Source organism: Kogia breviceps, chromosome 9 (genome assembly GCF_026419965.1).
Source record: "Kogia breviceps isolate mKogBre1 chromosome 9, mKogBre1 haplotype 1, whole genome shotgun sequence".
NCBI lineage: Eukaryota > Metazoa > Chordata > Mammalia > Artiodactyla > Physeteridae > Kogia > Kogia breviceps.
In genome coordinates, this window is record NC_081318.1 from 22,966,657 (window position 1) to 22,982,580 (window position 15,924).

At 45.8% G+C, this 15,924-nt stretch overlaps 1 protein-coding gene across 2 annotated transcripts in view; it reads right to left on the reverse strand.

The window, feature by feature from the left end:
* Window positions 1–1,139: 1,139 nt before the first annotated feature.
* SMKR1 (small lysine rich protein 1) overlaps window positions 1,140–15,924 on the reverse strand; it is a 30,172-nt gene continuing 15,387 nt past the window's right edge. The window contains exon 4 of one of the 2 annotated variants that reach the window (XM_067042184.1): window positions 1,140–1,990. The gene's annotated coding sequence lies outside the window, so the exon portion shown is untranslated. The remainder of the gene's footprint in view (window positions 1,991–15,924) is intronic. The other variant, XM_067042183.1, reaches the window with a different exon arrangement.

Genomic DNA, 15,924 nt, shown 5'->3' on the forward strand with positions numbered 1-15,924 from the left:
ATTTTAGCTAAGACAGGCTGGAAAGACTTCTCTAGTCAGGTGATATTTGAGCAGATTCATGACTGAAATAAAGAAGTAGGTCAGACAAACATCAGGGAGGAGTGTATTTTGATAGAGGGAAGAGCAAGTGCAAAGGCCCTGAGATAGGAATGCACTCAGCGTGGTCACAGGTTTGAGGAACCAGGGAGGCCACTGGTGCTAGGGAGAAGTGATGGAGAGGGAAACAGCAGGAAGAAGAGGAAGCCAGAGGCCAGATCCTATAGTGCTTTGCAGGATGTGGCAAAGACTTGAATGATTCATTAGCGTGATAAAATATGCACTGAATATTGATGTAACTAAAACTCATGATAAGAGGATGGAGGTTGTGAAAAAAATGTCAAATCCTCATCTACCATAACAGAAAGTCAATAGATAACATCTAAAATTGGTAAATCAAGCAATATAAGAATTAGCATATTATTTGGAAATATAGAGGTAAATACCAGAAGAAACAGCAATAAGAGTTGACAGTGGCTGCCTCCAGAGAGAAGCCAGGCTGGATGGCAAGGGAGTGGGGAAGGAGACCATTGTTTATTATTTTAAGGCTTTTAGTATAATGCAATTTTTAAAACGATACGCCACATTGCTCTGACAAAACCAAAAAGCAAAACAGGAAACAAAAACCACCGAAAAACCAATGAGTGACCTCTCATGTCCTAGTGTCACAGGCAATGACAGGGGTAATCTCCTTCTATTAGCTGAAAGCTGGATCCCTATAATTGTCACCCAGTGGCCTAGTTCAGCTGTTTGGAAAGACCCAGAGAAGGCCCCTCCCTCCTCCCCATGAAAGGCCTCAGGTATGTGAAGCAGATCTGTCAGGAGACACCCCGGGACGGCCCAGCTACTTCTACTCTTCCTCACTAGACATGGTTTCCTCACAGAACCAACCCAACTAGGCAATAAGCAGCAGCACAGATGGGCAGGCTGGGCGCTAAGATAAGGCATGGGACAGGGTTTGAACTTAAAACCCAACTGACCAAGGCATTCCTACGTGGCTTCGCCATGCTGCGGGCCACGTTTAGTGGGAGAAGTTAAGAGGGCAGAGAACCTACGCTAACTGAGTATTCACTATGCTCTAGTTTTAAGTGCTAGAGGCTTTACATACTTTATTTTATTTAATCCTCAAAAACAACCTGGTGCGTTTAATACCACTGAATGCCACATTTAAAAATGGTTAGGATGGATGTGTTGTACAACATGGGGGATATAGCCCATATTTTGTAATAACTGTAAATGGAAAGTAACCTTTCAAAATTGTACAAAAATTTTTTAAAAATTTTTAATAAAAATAAGCACACACAAAAAAAAGGTTAAGATGGTAAATTTTGTTATGTGTATTTTACCACAATTTGAAACAAAACCTTGTGTGGAAAGTATTGTCCCCAGTTTTCAGACGAGGAAACAGGGACTCAAGAAATTAAGCACTTGTAAAGCAACTATACTTCAATAAAAATTATTTTAAAAAAAATAAAAAAGAAAGAAATTAAGCAACTTGTTCAAACAACCCATGCAGTAGCTGTCTGAGCTAGGTGTGTCTGGCTTCAAACCCAGTGGCCTCCTGCCCTCTGGGAGGTCTCGGGCGATAAGATAAATGCCAAATGAAATGGAAGGAATCAGCTCCAGGAGGGGATCGTGGTCTTTCTCTAGAGTCTCACAATTTTGCCGGCTGCCAGCTTGGCACTCCTCCCTGGAGAAGTGAGCAAGTGCCAACGTGAGGCTCATTAATTAACATTCCCCTGCGCTCAGCAGCTCTGGGAGGGGGGTCCATCAGTCTGTTTCTCACCCACGAAGGCCAAGTCCACGAAGGCCAAGTCCACGAGGGCCAGCACTGTCTGCAGCAGGGGATAATGCAGGTCTGAGACTTCTCAGCTACTCTGCGGGAGGCTCCTTTCACTTGATTGCAGGTTCCGAATTAGCTGAATTTTTAGACGATGCAAATCCAATTCTTTCCCTGCAGGAGTTGGAGGAAATGACAAGTACTTGACAGAGGGCAAAGAGAGCATCAGCATATCATTAAAATCCAGGTGGGAGAGTGGGGGCTGGAGGAGGGAAGGCTTAGGAGGACAGGTGAAGGTGTGAAGAATACTTACAATAATAATACCATCAAACACTTTTATAAAGCATGCCATGTGGCAGGCACTGTTCTAAGCACTTTACCTGTATTAATTCGTTTAATTCTCATAACCACACTACGGGGTTATTATCAGTTAGCTAAAGAGTACACAGTTTATAAAGCACTGAATTATCCTATATGCCAATTTCCACCTGAGAAAGTGGGACAGTACAATTTATAATAGACAAAAACTAGAAACTGCCTAAATGTCCGATAATAGGGAATAATAAAGCCATGGAATTCATGCAGACAAAAAGGATAATAATAATAATAACCATTATTTAATAAGTGCTTGCCATCTCCACACGTGCTTTACATATATTACCTCTTTTAATCTTTAAACAACCCTTTAAGGGAGGTCCTTATAGGAGCCCATTTTACAGGTATGGAGACTGAGGCTCAGAAGCCTTAGAAGGTTAGCTGGAGTAGATTTGAAACCCAACCCCATCTAATTTAAGGACCCAAGCTCTTACTTATGACATTATCCTGCCTCTGAAGACTGGAAGGTAAAAAAAATTGAACAAAACTGCTACTCACCAGGATTACAATCACATAAAACCTGAGGCCGTGGGGAAATGCCAGTCATGACTACAGTATGTGAATTCAGTAAGGGGGTCACGACTGAAATGAGTGGAAACTGTTCTCTCTAAACACAGTTGTTAAGGGAATCCCAGAACAGGGCATTTTCTTCTCTGCTTTCATAGGTAACTGTCCCCCAGTAGCTGTCATCATACTCTGTGCCACTTTGAGCATCTGGGCCTTCGTGTCCTGGGTTCCAAAGGAAGAGAGGTGGCAGAAAACAGCATCGAGTTGGCCAAAAACAGCTTATGGAAAAACCCGAACAAATTTTTTGGCCAACGCAATACTTTTCCTTTCCTGGTTCCCCTGAGGCCTGAAGACCTGCACTGACAGCTCTTCACTGAAGTCACACCTGCTTGGAGCAGAAGACTGTGGCCCAGGTGTCTCTGGGCCCCGCATTTCAGTTGAGTCCTAAGCCTCCTGGAAACCCAGGACTCCACTCACACGCCTCCTCTTTGCCATGGGCACCTGTGTCCTCCTATGTACGATCGATGGCCCAGGGTGTCTCAGGGCGAATCTTGGCTCCTTCCTTGACTTCCACAAAACAGACCACTTTCCCAGAGCTTCTGTTGGTGTAGCAGAGTTTCCTGATGATTTCAGAGGGCAGACCAAAGAGGTTCACGTCGGAACCACACAACTGTCATCCCTTTCTCCAAAGTCCTTCGCCTTTCTCACCTGTGCTGGCTTCTGGCCACCTCTCTGGCTCCTCTGTGTGTCTTCTGCTTGCCCTTCTCACCACTCATCTCTCCTTTCACTAGGCTGCTCCTTGTTCAGGAGCAAAGCCAGTAATTCCCCCCTGGCCTCTTGCAAACCTCTTCCCCTCCTCTCCCTGCTAACTCCATTCCCACGGGTCACACCAGACCCCCAGGAGACTCAGCAAGGGTCTTTTCCTCAAAAGACACCTCCTTTCCGAAGAGGAGTTCTAATAACAGCTGTTCAGAAAGAAAATGTGTTAAAAGCAAAAAACAAAGAAACCCTGTTACACTTGAGATCGTCAGAAAACAGACTGGGTAAGACAGAGATTTGTGTGCAGCAAGTTGATTGGGACGTGCTCTTATAAGGAGTGGGGGAGGCAGGACTGAACAGAGGGGGAAGTTCAGGTCCCATGCCGTTGCAGTAAGAGTCTTCACCCAATCCTGCAGAAAGTTCTGGAACTAGGATGGTCCGTTGGAGTTAGGACATTAAGGCAAGGGGGCCAGGCCTTTTTGCTCCTGTCTCCTCGTTCATACTGGCGGTCAGTCACTGCGTGCCGGACAGGCCCCTCGGAAGACTGGTCCAGATGGGGACAGAGCAGGCAAACTCCCAGCAGCCGAGGGAAGGAGCGCCTGACTCCTAAAGGGTCCATGTGGATGGCAGACATTGCAGTCATAATAATTTTTAGAAAGTATGAAACAATCTAAATGCCTGTCTATTGGGGATTTTATAAATCAATAATGGTACATACTATAAAGTTGTTAAAAACTCAGTCTATTTACTGATGTGGAGTGATATTCAAGATATATTCTTAGGTGAAAAATCAAGCTGCAAAATTGTATTATCCTATTATTCCATTTTTGTATTTACTAAGCATATATTAAATATATATATATATATGTAGTCTAAAAATATCTAGTCCAAACTTTTAACACAGATTGCCTCTGGAGAGGCACTTATACTAAAAAATTAACAGTAAACATTTTTATTATAACAATCTTGAGCGTAAAACTCTTCTGGAAAAAAAACACAAGTCCTAGCCAAATGAAACCAGGTAGCTGTTGATCAAATGTAAGCCAAGTATGTGACTTTTCTTGCTGCTGACTTAAATTTCTCTCTCCATCAGTTTTCTCTAAGAAGTGGCACTTCTCTCCACTTCCTGCCTTAAATTGTGCTGCAGCCTGAGCAGCTGTTGAGGTGGCTGTGAGCGCACCTATTAGGAAGGCTGTTGGCTTGGTGTCCAGTGTGGGAGGAACAGGAAGAGCTGCGGTTGCCCAAATCCCACAGATTTGTTACCATGCAGCAAACTCTCAGGCTGTGGCCGCTGCTCAGCGCCCCTCAGTGGAGGAACTCCGGCCAGTCTCTCTTCATCTGTCATCCTATAGTGACCATCATCGTCCAAAGAACAATGACCGGGCTTCCCTGGTGGCGCAGTGGTTGAGAGTCCGCCTGCCGATGCAGGGAACACGGGTTCGTGCCCCGGTCCGGGAAGATCCCACAGGCCGCGGAGCAGCTGGGCCCGTGAGCCATGGCCTCTGGGCCTGCGCGTCCGGAGCCTGTGCTCCGCAACGGGAGAGGCCACGGCAGTGAGAGGCCCGCGAACCGCAAAACAGCAACAACAACAACAACAACAAAAAGAACAATGACCTCTTAGGGAGAGTTTACCGTGCGCCAGGCAATGTACTCAGCGCTTTATACTCACCATCTCAGTTCTTGCTCGCAGCAATCTTATGACGTTACATACAATTATCCTGTTTTACAGACGAGAAACAGAGGTCTGCACAACTTTGTGAATACACTAAAAGCCATAGAACTGTACTTTTATGGCATGTGATTACTTTCTCAAAGACTTTTTCTTTTTTCTTTTTTTTTTGCAGTACGCGGGCCTCTCACTGTCGTGGCCTCTCCCGCTGCCGAGCACAGGCTCCGGACGCGCAGGCGCAGCAGCCACGGCTCTCGGGCGCAGCCGTTCCGCGGCACGTGGGATCTTCCCGGACCGGGGCAGGAACCCGTGTCCCCTGCATCGGCAGGCGGACTCTCAACCACTGCGCCACCAGGGAAGCCCTCAAAGACTTTTTCTTATTTATTTATTTAAATAAAAAATACAGAGCTTTTATTAGAGACCTTGCCCAGTCCAGATATATAAGATACAGTGATGACCAGCTGTGTAGAAGGTTATCAAAGCTTTTTTAAAACAGAGAGAATTAAAGTCCATATAGGTTTGACGACTTGCCCGAGAACACAGAGGCAGGTTGTTGTCAGCAAGAAAGAAGCAGGTGGCGGATGCTTGCAGTGTCTGCTACACCAGAACCCCCTGCCAGCATGTGGCAGTTGCTGGGGTGCTCAGTGTTCCTGACAGCCTGAGTCTGTGGGGACCCCCGGGGGGCTCTGGGGTGGGCAAGCCCTGTGGGCAGTGCTTCTAGCTGTGAGCAGCCTCTGAGCTCCTCAGAGAGTGGCCCTAGCAGTGTGGGTGTGGGGAGGCAGTGGTAGGAATGGGAGTGAGAAAAATGAGTGCCATCTATCACAGGAAGTCCTCTTCCTAAAATGCTCCACCGGGTGGCTGGCTACACCAGTAGCTGCTGCAAATCAGCCATGCACAAGGTGGAGAAGGGGCTGGAGGAGCTGCAGGGGGGGTTATGTTACAGGTGCCCTGGGACCCTGGCATCCAACTAAGGCGATAGAGAGCGCGGGTCAGGGAGGCGGCCTGGCTGAAGGGGCAGCCCCAGACTGGGTCGCAAATCTGTCTTCACCCATGCTGGAATCTGTCCTCCTGCACCGATGTGCCCTTCCAGCTGTGTATCTGAGACAGCTGTGTGAGGCTTGCGCTGAGGACACGTGAATGTGCTGTTAACCAGACCGGCAGCATTATCTTGAAATAGTTAGTATGGAAAAGTTTGATGGGTTTGAAATCCTTTGCCTTATCACAAGAAATTTCCATAAGAGCTGTTAAACTCTTTAAAGATAATTTTAACTGCTGTAAAACTTTGAAGGGTGGTAAAAACACTTTTCATTTTTTTATCTCCTGGTTGGGCAAAATTTCTCACCGATGGTGATTACTAAGAACTCGAATAAATCATTATTCAAAAATCTTCATTAGCAATTATTTATCGCCATTGCGAGCATATAAAAAACGTTTGAAAGAGTTATGTTCGTGCTATATTTACCATCCTCGCTGCAGAGCAGTGCCACCCAATCAGACAGCCACATGGGGCCATCAAGCACTTGAACTGTGGCTGGTTCAAATGGAGATGTGCTGTAAGTGAAAATACACAACAGATTTCGAAGACCTAGTAAGAAAACAAGAATGTAAAATGTCCCATTAATAATTTTTATATTGATGACATGTTGAAATCATAATATTGTGGCTATATTAAGTCAAACTATGTTATATAAATGTTTTAAAAGTTATGTTCATGGAACAAGCTCAAGTTTCTCATTCAAATTTGAAAATATTTTATTTGAAAAATTTTATACAAATGCAGTATTTAATATGTTCTCTAATTACTTTATATTTTATTTTTATGATTCTTTAATATAAAGAAAACATAATTACTTTTTCTATCAAGCCCCATACAGATGTCCTCAAATCCCTTCCAGTTTACTTGAACATGCCATAAAAATGTGAATGCTTCTTGTGAGTGTGATGACATGAAATAATTTAAGAGAAGGTATTTTTGAGCATCTTTCAGGTTTGGAAAAGGCATTTTTGAGCATCTCACCATGCCCGAGCCATGCTGGATTCTTACACAGAGCTGTGCATATGGTATATTGTATAATATACACAGGGACAATTATTCACGGGAAATCTTTGTTGCTCCACTAAGGAAAGAGCACCTGGCAAGAAGCCCCCAGCAACTTGCTCTGTTGGCCGCAGAATTCATGGGCATCTTATTGAGGCCTGGACCAGCCACAGAGCAGCAGGTCAGAAGGCCTCAGTCTGAACACAGTGATAAGGAGAGGTGAGGCCCTTTGCTTTTTTGAGCTTTATGTTTAAGTAGAGCCTCTGGACCCGTTCCATATTGCATGTTTCCAGGACACGAGGCTTCCTCTCTTTCCTTCTGTAAAGGCTTCCTCTCTTTCTTTCTGTAAAAACTCCAGAAGCCCTGGCTCAGCTGCCGAGCATCTGTGGGCGGGTTTCCTATAATCCACATGCTTGAGGCAAGGTGTGTCAAGAAGTCAGAGGCCAGGCTACCTGGGTGATTGTAAACTTGTTTAATTTTTGCATGTGTGGCTTTGGCAAAATGTTTAGTCCTCATTATGGGCCAGCTGAATGCAGGGCTGACTTTCTGTTTCCAGCCTCACCCCTTTGGGTGGAATCCTGCACTCTCCATAAAGGGCCTCCGCAGTGTAGGACATCTCCTGTGTGCCTCCACTTGTGTTAAGTGGAGATGCTGGCATTGTCTCAGCTCCTCTGAGGTGAAGCCCAGGACAGTCCATTTAGAAAATCATCAGGAGGACTTCCCTGGTGGCGCAGTGTTTAAGAATCCGCCTGCCAATGCAGGGGACACGAGTTCAAGTTCTGGTCTGGGAAGATCCCACATACTGCAGAGCAACTAAGCCCGTGTGCCACAACTACTGAGCCCGTGTGCTGCAGCTAGTGAAGCCCGTGCGCCTAGAGCCTGTGCTCTGCAACAAGAGAAGCCACTGCAATGAGAAGCCTGCACGTGGCAACGAAGACCCAAACACAGCCAAAAATAAATAAATAAATTTTTCAAAAAAGAAAAGAAAATCATCAGGGAACTCTGAAGGTGATGGAAATCAGTGATAGATCCCAGACTTTAGGGTCACTTCCCGTAAATGCAGAGAAGCAATATGGCATCTGTTCAGATGAATATTTCTTTCTCACATTCTGTGTGGCTTTGGGGCTGTTCTGTGATATAACTGTCTTAATTTCTCCATCGTTGCCCCAAAATACCTATGTACTTGTGCCTAAAGCAATTGATATACAAGCGTAGGTGGTACACATTACCATAAAAACGATGCATATGTGTGGAGGGGAAGTACTTAGCTATAAGAAGTGTTGTACTGAGATGACAGGGGTCAAGGGTGTTATTTACTAAGTTATTTAAATATTAAATAAACATTTAAATTTTAAAAAACTGTCCAATTTAAAGGGGAAAACTAATAAAGCCCTTTGAAGAAAGCCTGTTAAAAGAATTTCGACTATTTAAATGTCCAACAATAGGGAAGTGATTAAGTAAATCACAGTAATAAGGAGTAACCACTTACTGTACACTTTACTCTGTATGAGGTAATAACCTAAGTGTTTTATATGCATTATTTCATTTTGTTTAAGTGCCCAAAATAACCCAACAGAAGAGGACTATAGTCATCACTATTTTCATTTTTTAGATGAGAAAACTAGGGCATAGAGACATTAAGCCACTCACCAAAGGCCACACAGCTAGTTAGTAGCAGGGGTGGAATCTGAACCCAAGACTGTTAAGTCCTACCACCAACTGTCAACCACTAGGTTAACAGACAACCCACTATTACACAACCATGGTAAGTTTTCATAGCCATGCACATTACAGGTGGGATTATAATGGTTAGAACCTTCTAAAAAGATGGCAATTTTGCAGCATCTATCCCAATGTTAAGGTGCACATACCATTTGTCATACAGTTCCACTTCCATCCAAGAGAAACTGCACATAAAGACATAAAGACAGTCGCACAAGTGGTTGGAAACATTGTAAATGTCCATTAACAGGAGAATGGCAAAATAAGTTTTGGCACATCTATAGATGAACTATGTGGCAGCTTTCTTAAAATGAAGCGGATTCCTATGGAATAAGGAATATGTCTTCAAGACATAAAAAAGCTGGTTGTAGGACCATTTTTAAAAAGCTGTTTTGCATGAGTATAAAGAAAGGTCTGCAAGGATAAAAACTAAACTGTTAAAAGTGGTTTACCTCTGAGGCATGACAGGAAAAGGAGGAGTGTAGGGAACATTTTACTTTTTCATTTTTATATTTCTAAATTGTTTAAATTATTTACAGTGAGTGTGTATTACTTTTGTAATTAAAAAATAATACAGAAAATTTTTAATGTTCTCAACCAATTTTTAATGCTATAGGAAAATATTGTAACAAGTCAAAAAATTAGAGCATGAAATTATTTATACTGTATGATCTCAGCTACAGAAAAATGCATTTAAAATCCAGGAAGGAAAAATATCAAAATGTTAATAGGGACTGCCTCTGGGTGGCAGGATTAGAGGTGGGTTTTTTTCTTCTTCTTCTTCTTCTTTTTTTTTTTTTTTTTGGCTTTACTTTTCTATACTTTCTAAATGTGCCTTATTATTTTTGTAGAAAAAAAATTAAGCAGATCTGCCAAAGGTGCATGGCAGGTTGTAAAACACAAACAGCTGCTATCCATGTTGGGTGGCATGACGATCTAAGATTCCCAGCCACCTAAGGAAAACTTCCTAACTGCCAGGGGACAGATGAGGAGAAAAGACAGTTTTTCTCCATCTTGCTTTTCTGATTAAATTGCAAGAGGGGAAAGGAGGAGGAGATACCAAAAGAAAGTAGAGTCTCCCAGCAAAAAGAGTGAGACTTGGAAATGGGGCCGGAATGAGGTTGTGAAGATGAGAGCATTGGGTCCCCAAGGGAAGCTTTCCGATCCCGGAGGTCAATGATGGCTTTTGCCGGGAATGGGGGGATCCCTGTGCCTTTAATAGTTTCTGCATTCAACAGCTGAGTGGTGGGAAGGCAGGCACCACACCAGCTGACGGGGCTTGTGCTGTTCCCAGAGACTGGCTGGGATGCTGCTGTGACACTGTGCAGAGGTGGGGGTCACAGTGGTGATGGCCGCAGGGGAAAGCAGCTCCGTGATTTGACCCACGAGACCCAGTGGGTCCAACATTTCTGAAGTACAGCTCTGAGACTGGGATACCTCCTGGAGCCCAGCAGTCATCACAGCAAGCTCTAACATTCTGGGGAAGAGTACATCTCTCTTTTTTTCCAAAAAAAAATATTTATTTATTTTTGGCTGTGTTGGGTCTTCATTGTGGTGCACGGGCTTCTCATTGCAGTGGCTTCTCTTGTTGCAGAGCACGGGCTCTAGGCGCGTGGGCTTCAGTAGTTGTGGCACGCAGGCTCAGTAGCTGTGGCTCGTGGGCTCTAGAGCGCAGGCTCAGTAGTTGTGGCACACGGGCTTAGTTGCTCCGCGGCATGTGGGATCTTCCCGGACCAGGGCTTGAACCCATGTCCCCTGCATTAGCAGGCGGATTCTTAACCCTGGGCCACAAGGGAAGTCCCAAGAGTACATCTCTTTCTACAAGTAATCATTTTCATTTTGGTAAAGAGCTCTTGGCTTATGTGCCCATTCTAGGCCTGTTTATCATTGGATGTCTTTCTTGCTCTTCTCCTGCTCTGCTCCATAAATCAGAAGGGCTGCTCCCTGAAGGCAGTGTTTCCAGGCCTCCTGTGTCAGCTGAATTCTGGCTTTTAGGGGATGGGAGACGCTGTTGCTGTCGGGAGATTGGAAGATAGGAAGGGAGGAGTCAGCGTGTTTCTCCTCCTCCCTCTGCCTCAGGGGATGTCTCGGCAGCAGATGAGTTTCTTCCATGACACCAGCTGGGTAATCTTGGGCTCCAGTTACCCACTTCCTCTCTGTTCCCCCTCAGCGTAGGGGCAGAGGCGACTTCTGTTGTTACCTCCGGCTTGTTTGAATTCACATCCCTTGTTTGGCTTCGCAATGCTTCTATCACACATGTAATCAATTCCCTGCCGTTAACTTCTCTCTCCTGAAAGTACTTTAAAGTGGTTTCTGTGGTCCTGCTTAGATCCTGAACGAATACCTTCTTGGTCTAGGTTTGTCCCCGTAAAGAGAATCCCAAGATGGGAATATTGAACAAGACCGTATTATGTGCCAATGGCTTACCCTCCCTCTTATAGTGTCCCCTGCGGAGTGCCCAGTGCTTCTCAGCTTTTACTTTACATACCTATAACCGGGGGATCTTATTCGAATGTAGATTTGAATTCAGTAGGTGTGAGGTAGGACCCGAGACTCTGTATTTCTAACAAGCTCCCAAGTGATGCCAGTACTGCTGGTGCAGACCTGCCTGAGTAGCAAGCCGCAGAGGCATCGAGAGCTATATTAGGGAGGGAAACACCAGTGTCCTTTCGTAGCTCAGTGTCTGGCGTCCTCTGTGGCACCACCACCAAGAGGCCTAACCCTTACTGAACCTCTGTCTCTAAGAGGCAGCACAGTTCCACATACGAATGTGCTGTTCTGACCTATTTATTGAGTAGGGGACAGAAGGTGGAAGCCAGCTACCTGGTGGCAGGTTGACCGTGTGCAGGTAGCTGCTAGCATCTGACTCCTTCACAGAAACCTTTCCCTCCCCACCACGGCCTCTCCGGCTCCAGCTACCTCATCTGTGTGGTGACTCCACGACTGAAAAAACAGCCCACGTCCCACGCTCCGTCAACCTGCTCGGCGTTGCCATCATCCTATGTCACGATGTTGTTACTCTAACTAACATTCCACACTATAAATAAGGAAAATAAGACCAAAAAAGGCTGAAAACTCAGCTGAGTATTCAAGTTGCATAAATTAATTATACAGGGGAGACAAAGAGGGGGACCTGCTGGTGCCTGAGTGCCCCTGGGTGGAAAGCTGCCTGTTCTTTCCAGCAGGGCCTGGAGAAGGTTGTGGCTAATGGGAGCAGGAGAGCCGCCCACACTTCTGGCCTCTTCCCGGCCCAGGCAGCACCCACCCACTACCCTAGCCCCAGCGAGCCTGCCACATGCACAATGTCAGGAGAGTCAACTGCACACGAAGCAGTTTTCACGCCCAAACGTGCTGGAGGCAAATGTGTTCTTCCCAGAGCCTCAGTAGATTCGAGAAGGAGATGAGGAGAGAAAAGGAAAATAGAGGAAGTGAGGTCAAGGTCATGTCCCGATCAAGGCCTGGGCCTGGCCTCTCCCTGAACCCAGACCTGGCCTTTGGACCTTACGGGAGGGGTTGGGGGAGGCAGGAACCAGAGGGAGGTGGGAGGGCAGAGGCCGAGAGGCCGAGTGCAGGAGGATGAATTCCTGTGAGTGGAAGAGAGCGGCTGCCCTCCCGGCCCCTTCTCTTCCCTCTTTGCTGTGTTTTAAAATGAGTGCAGGATCTTGTTTTTATTCAGGTATGGTGAAGCCGACAGACCGGGAGACGACTGCCACTGACAAAAGTTTCTTACCCACAGTTCCCAAGAGGAGGGGTCGCCACGCCACGCAGGGGCTCACAGGGGGGCCCAGGGCTGTCAGGAGTGAGGGGAAAGCCTGGGCCAGAGCCTTCATGGTGGTTTCTGTGGGTGAGGCAGGGCAGGTGAGCTGGGCAGGCTTAGGATGGGATGGCTGGGATAATTTGGGTGGGCTCTGGCTATAGGGGTATGATAAAGGGAGAAGCATGGAGGGGATATCAAAGATGTGCTCACAGGCAAGCTGTTCGCTATTTCTAGAAAATAGCTAACCTTGGGACGGGCAGTTCCCACCCCCAAGGTGTCAAAACATCATAAAATACAGAACAGAAAAAGCAGAATGAAAGAACATGCCAGAGCATCTGTGAGTCTTTGCGGGGGCTGTAACCTCTCCGAGTTCCCCACCCAGTGGGGTAGGGCACGAGGGTCAAAACAGGGATGTGAAAGTCGGATGTGTCCAGGTTCCATCAACCACCCCATTCAGCCTGCAGTGGGGGAAACTTGTGCTTTCCCCCTTTTCTACCGGATACAGTAGGGGGTGGACTAGAGCTCTGGCATCAGACAGACCTGACTTGAATTTCACCTGGTCCTCAGGTACTGCTGTGTGACCGTGGGGAAATTACTTCACCCCTCTGTGCCCGAGAGAATCGTCTTACGGAAGCTTCTCTACTTTGGCTTCTGGCTCTGTGTGTTCCACCACTCCTGCCTGAGAGAGCCCTCCGGCAACAAAACGCAGATTTCCTGGCTCCTCCCAGACCTTCTTGCGGGCCGGTGCCTGGGCGACACTCAGTACATGGTAAAGAGATAGCCAGACCAGAAGTGACTGTGTCAGGGAGGGGTTTCAGGGAGCCGGGGGGAGACGCCTGGGCGATGCCGACTCACTCCAGGCAGGCGGGGACCTGGCCAGGCTGGGTGAGCCTCATCGCTTAGGCCGCAAGTGGGCTCCGAGGCCCCGGGACGCAGAGCATGAGAAACTCTCCCTGGTGCCACTCGCAGGGGGCCAGCACCCCTCGGCTGGGTCCACAGACCCACTGGAGCCTCAGTACTGATGTCACAGGTGTTCAGTGAACACAGGACAAAGACCCATTTGCAGCTCTGTTAGGCCCAGGATGAGAAAGAAATCCACATCCTCAGAGGAAAATGGAAATATCACATCCTTTTCAAGTTCCTGGTAGCACCTGTATATTCCAAACTGTGGAGAATGGACCACTTATTTATTTCTTTAAGAATGGACATTTTTAAAAGTAAGCTGATTTTTCCTGGTCATCTTTTCTCAACAAATTCTATGAAGGCTGAAAATCTAGAGTTCATCTCCTCTAATACTCCTTAATCCTGCCTACTCCCAACACAAAGATATCTTTGTATAATTTCTGATGAGAGAGAGTTTCACTGAGGTGATTTCACAGAATTCTGGAGCCGACGTGCTCTCGGCCCCTGTCTCCCAGCTGTGAAGGAGCAAGCTCAGACTTGGGGCCCCAGGGCACCCCTGCTTTCTGAAATGCCTGACTCATCCTACCCCACTTCACTTGGAGAAAGTGAAGTGAAATTATACCCTCCCACACTCCTTTAAAAATGTATACTCTAAATTCCAGTTGTCGTAGTAACATCTTCATGCTGCCCTGGTGCCTTTTATATATTTCGGCACTGATGGACCATCAGTTACCATGAGAACAGGAGTGGTTTCCAACACAGCGAATCTTGTGGTGCTTATCTTTGTGTCTTATAAAAAACAAAACCCTCGTCCACAGGGACAGCCTCAGCAGAGCTCAGGTAGTTTACCGATGGAAGGACGCCGTCCTCAGTCAGTGGATCCTAGAAACCACTAGAGGTTCACTTTATTTGTTCTCTGAATTGTATTTTGAAGAAAAGGTGTGTATGTTTTTTTTTTTTTTTAAGATTCAGCTGCTCTATTAATTATCACTCTTAAGTGAGTAGATTGGTTTTAAATGTATATTCCTACCCTCAGCCTTGAAGACAAATCTGTCACTCCCACCCCACAATTGTAATCATTCCCTGAGCCTTGCTTAACTCTACTCCCCCAAGCCCAACCCGGCGACCCACTGGTGACCAGGCAGTGCCAACTGATCAAGTGTTCCCTGCTATTTCAGACCCAAGGTCTGTGCATTTATCCTTTCTTTCATAGCTGAACGTTTGGAAAATGTAAGCCCTTTGAGTTCAAGGACATAACACATGACTCTTCAGAACTCTCTGCACAGTCCTATCTGTTAATTGATTTGACTTTAAGCTTTCTATTCTGATATACAGAATTAAGTTTCAGCTGAGAATTTTAAGTCATTTCAGAGGATTTGTGTGTGGGTACAAACTTGAAGGGAGGAAGAAACCAACCCCACAGTCTGAATAGCAGGCTGTGTCAATGACACATTCTTTAATTAGTCCTATCGACATAACTAACTTGTATCCTGTGCTTACCACATGCTAGGCACATGGTGAAACACGTGACATGTATTATCTCATTTAATCCTCATAATACCCTATGATGTAAATTCTGTGTTTAGTCTTTCATTTAACGAATGAGAAAACAGAGCCACAGATATAGACAACTTGACCCACGTCACACACTAACTACCCAGTGGAGATGGGATTTGATTACAAGCATCTTGCTCCACAACCCATGCACTCGATCACCAAGCCAATTAAATCTATGTTCTACAAAGACATCCTCAATCCAAGGCTAGCTGTACATCTGTGCAAACTCAGCAGCACAGAGAACCTGCTGTAACTGGTCATTCCCTGCGTTCCGTCTTTCTGTGTTACCAACTTTGCCACTCCTGCCTGGGCAGAAGCAAACTAGGCTCCACTACAAGTGTGAGAACCATTGCCCTGTTAATCAATTCCTGGTCTTCTGGGAAACAAGGTGGTCCCTAAAAAACCAAGTCTCCATAAAAGGGCTTCAATTTTTGACCAAATACTCCCACTCATGGGAATTTATTCTAAGAAAATTATTCAAAACAAATCTATAGGGACTTCCTTGGTGGTCCAGTGGTTAAGACTCCATGCTCCCAATGCAGGGGGCACAGGTTCGATCCTTGGTTGGGGAACTAAGATCCTGCATGCTGTATGGTACAGCCAAAAAGAAAAAAAAAAAAAAAAAGAAGAAGAAGAAAAAAAAAAAAAAGCCATTCATTTTGACCAGAGGCTGAAACCAGAAGGAGAACTTAAGCTGATCCATCAAACAAAGCAAAGCTGGGCAAAGACTTTCTTCTTCCCACCACTGCTCCCATAGTAACTCCTTCCCCTCTTTTCATTGTCTCTCAAGGTCAGCAAGTAGCTACAACTTCACCTTCCAT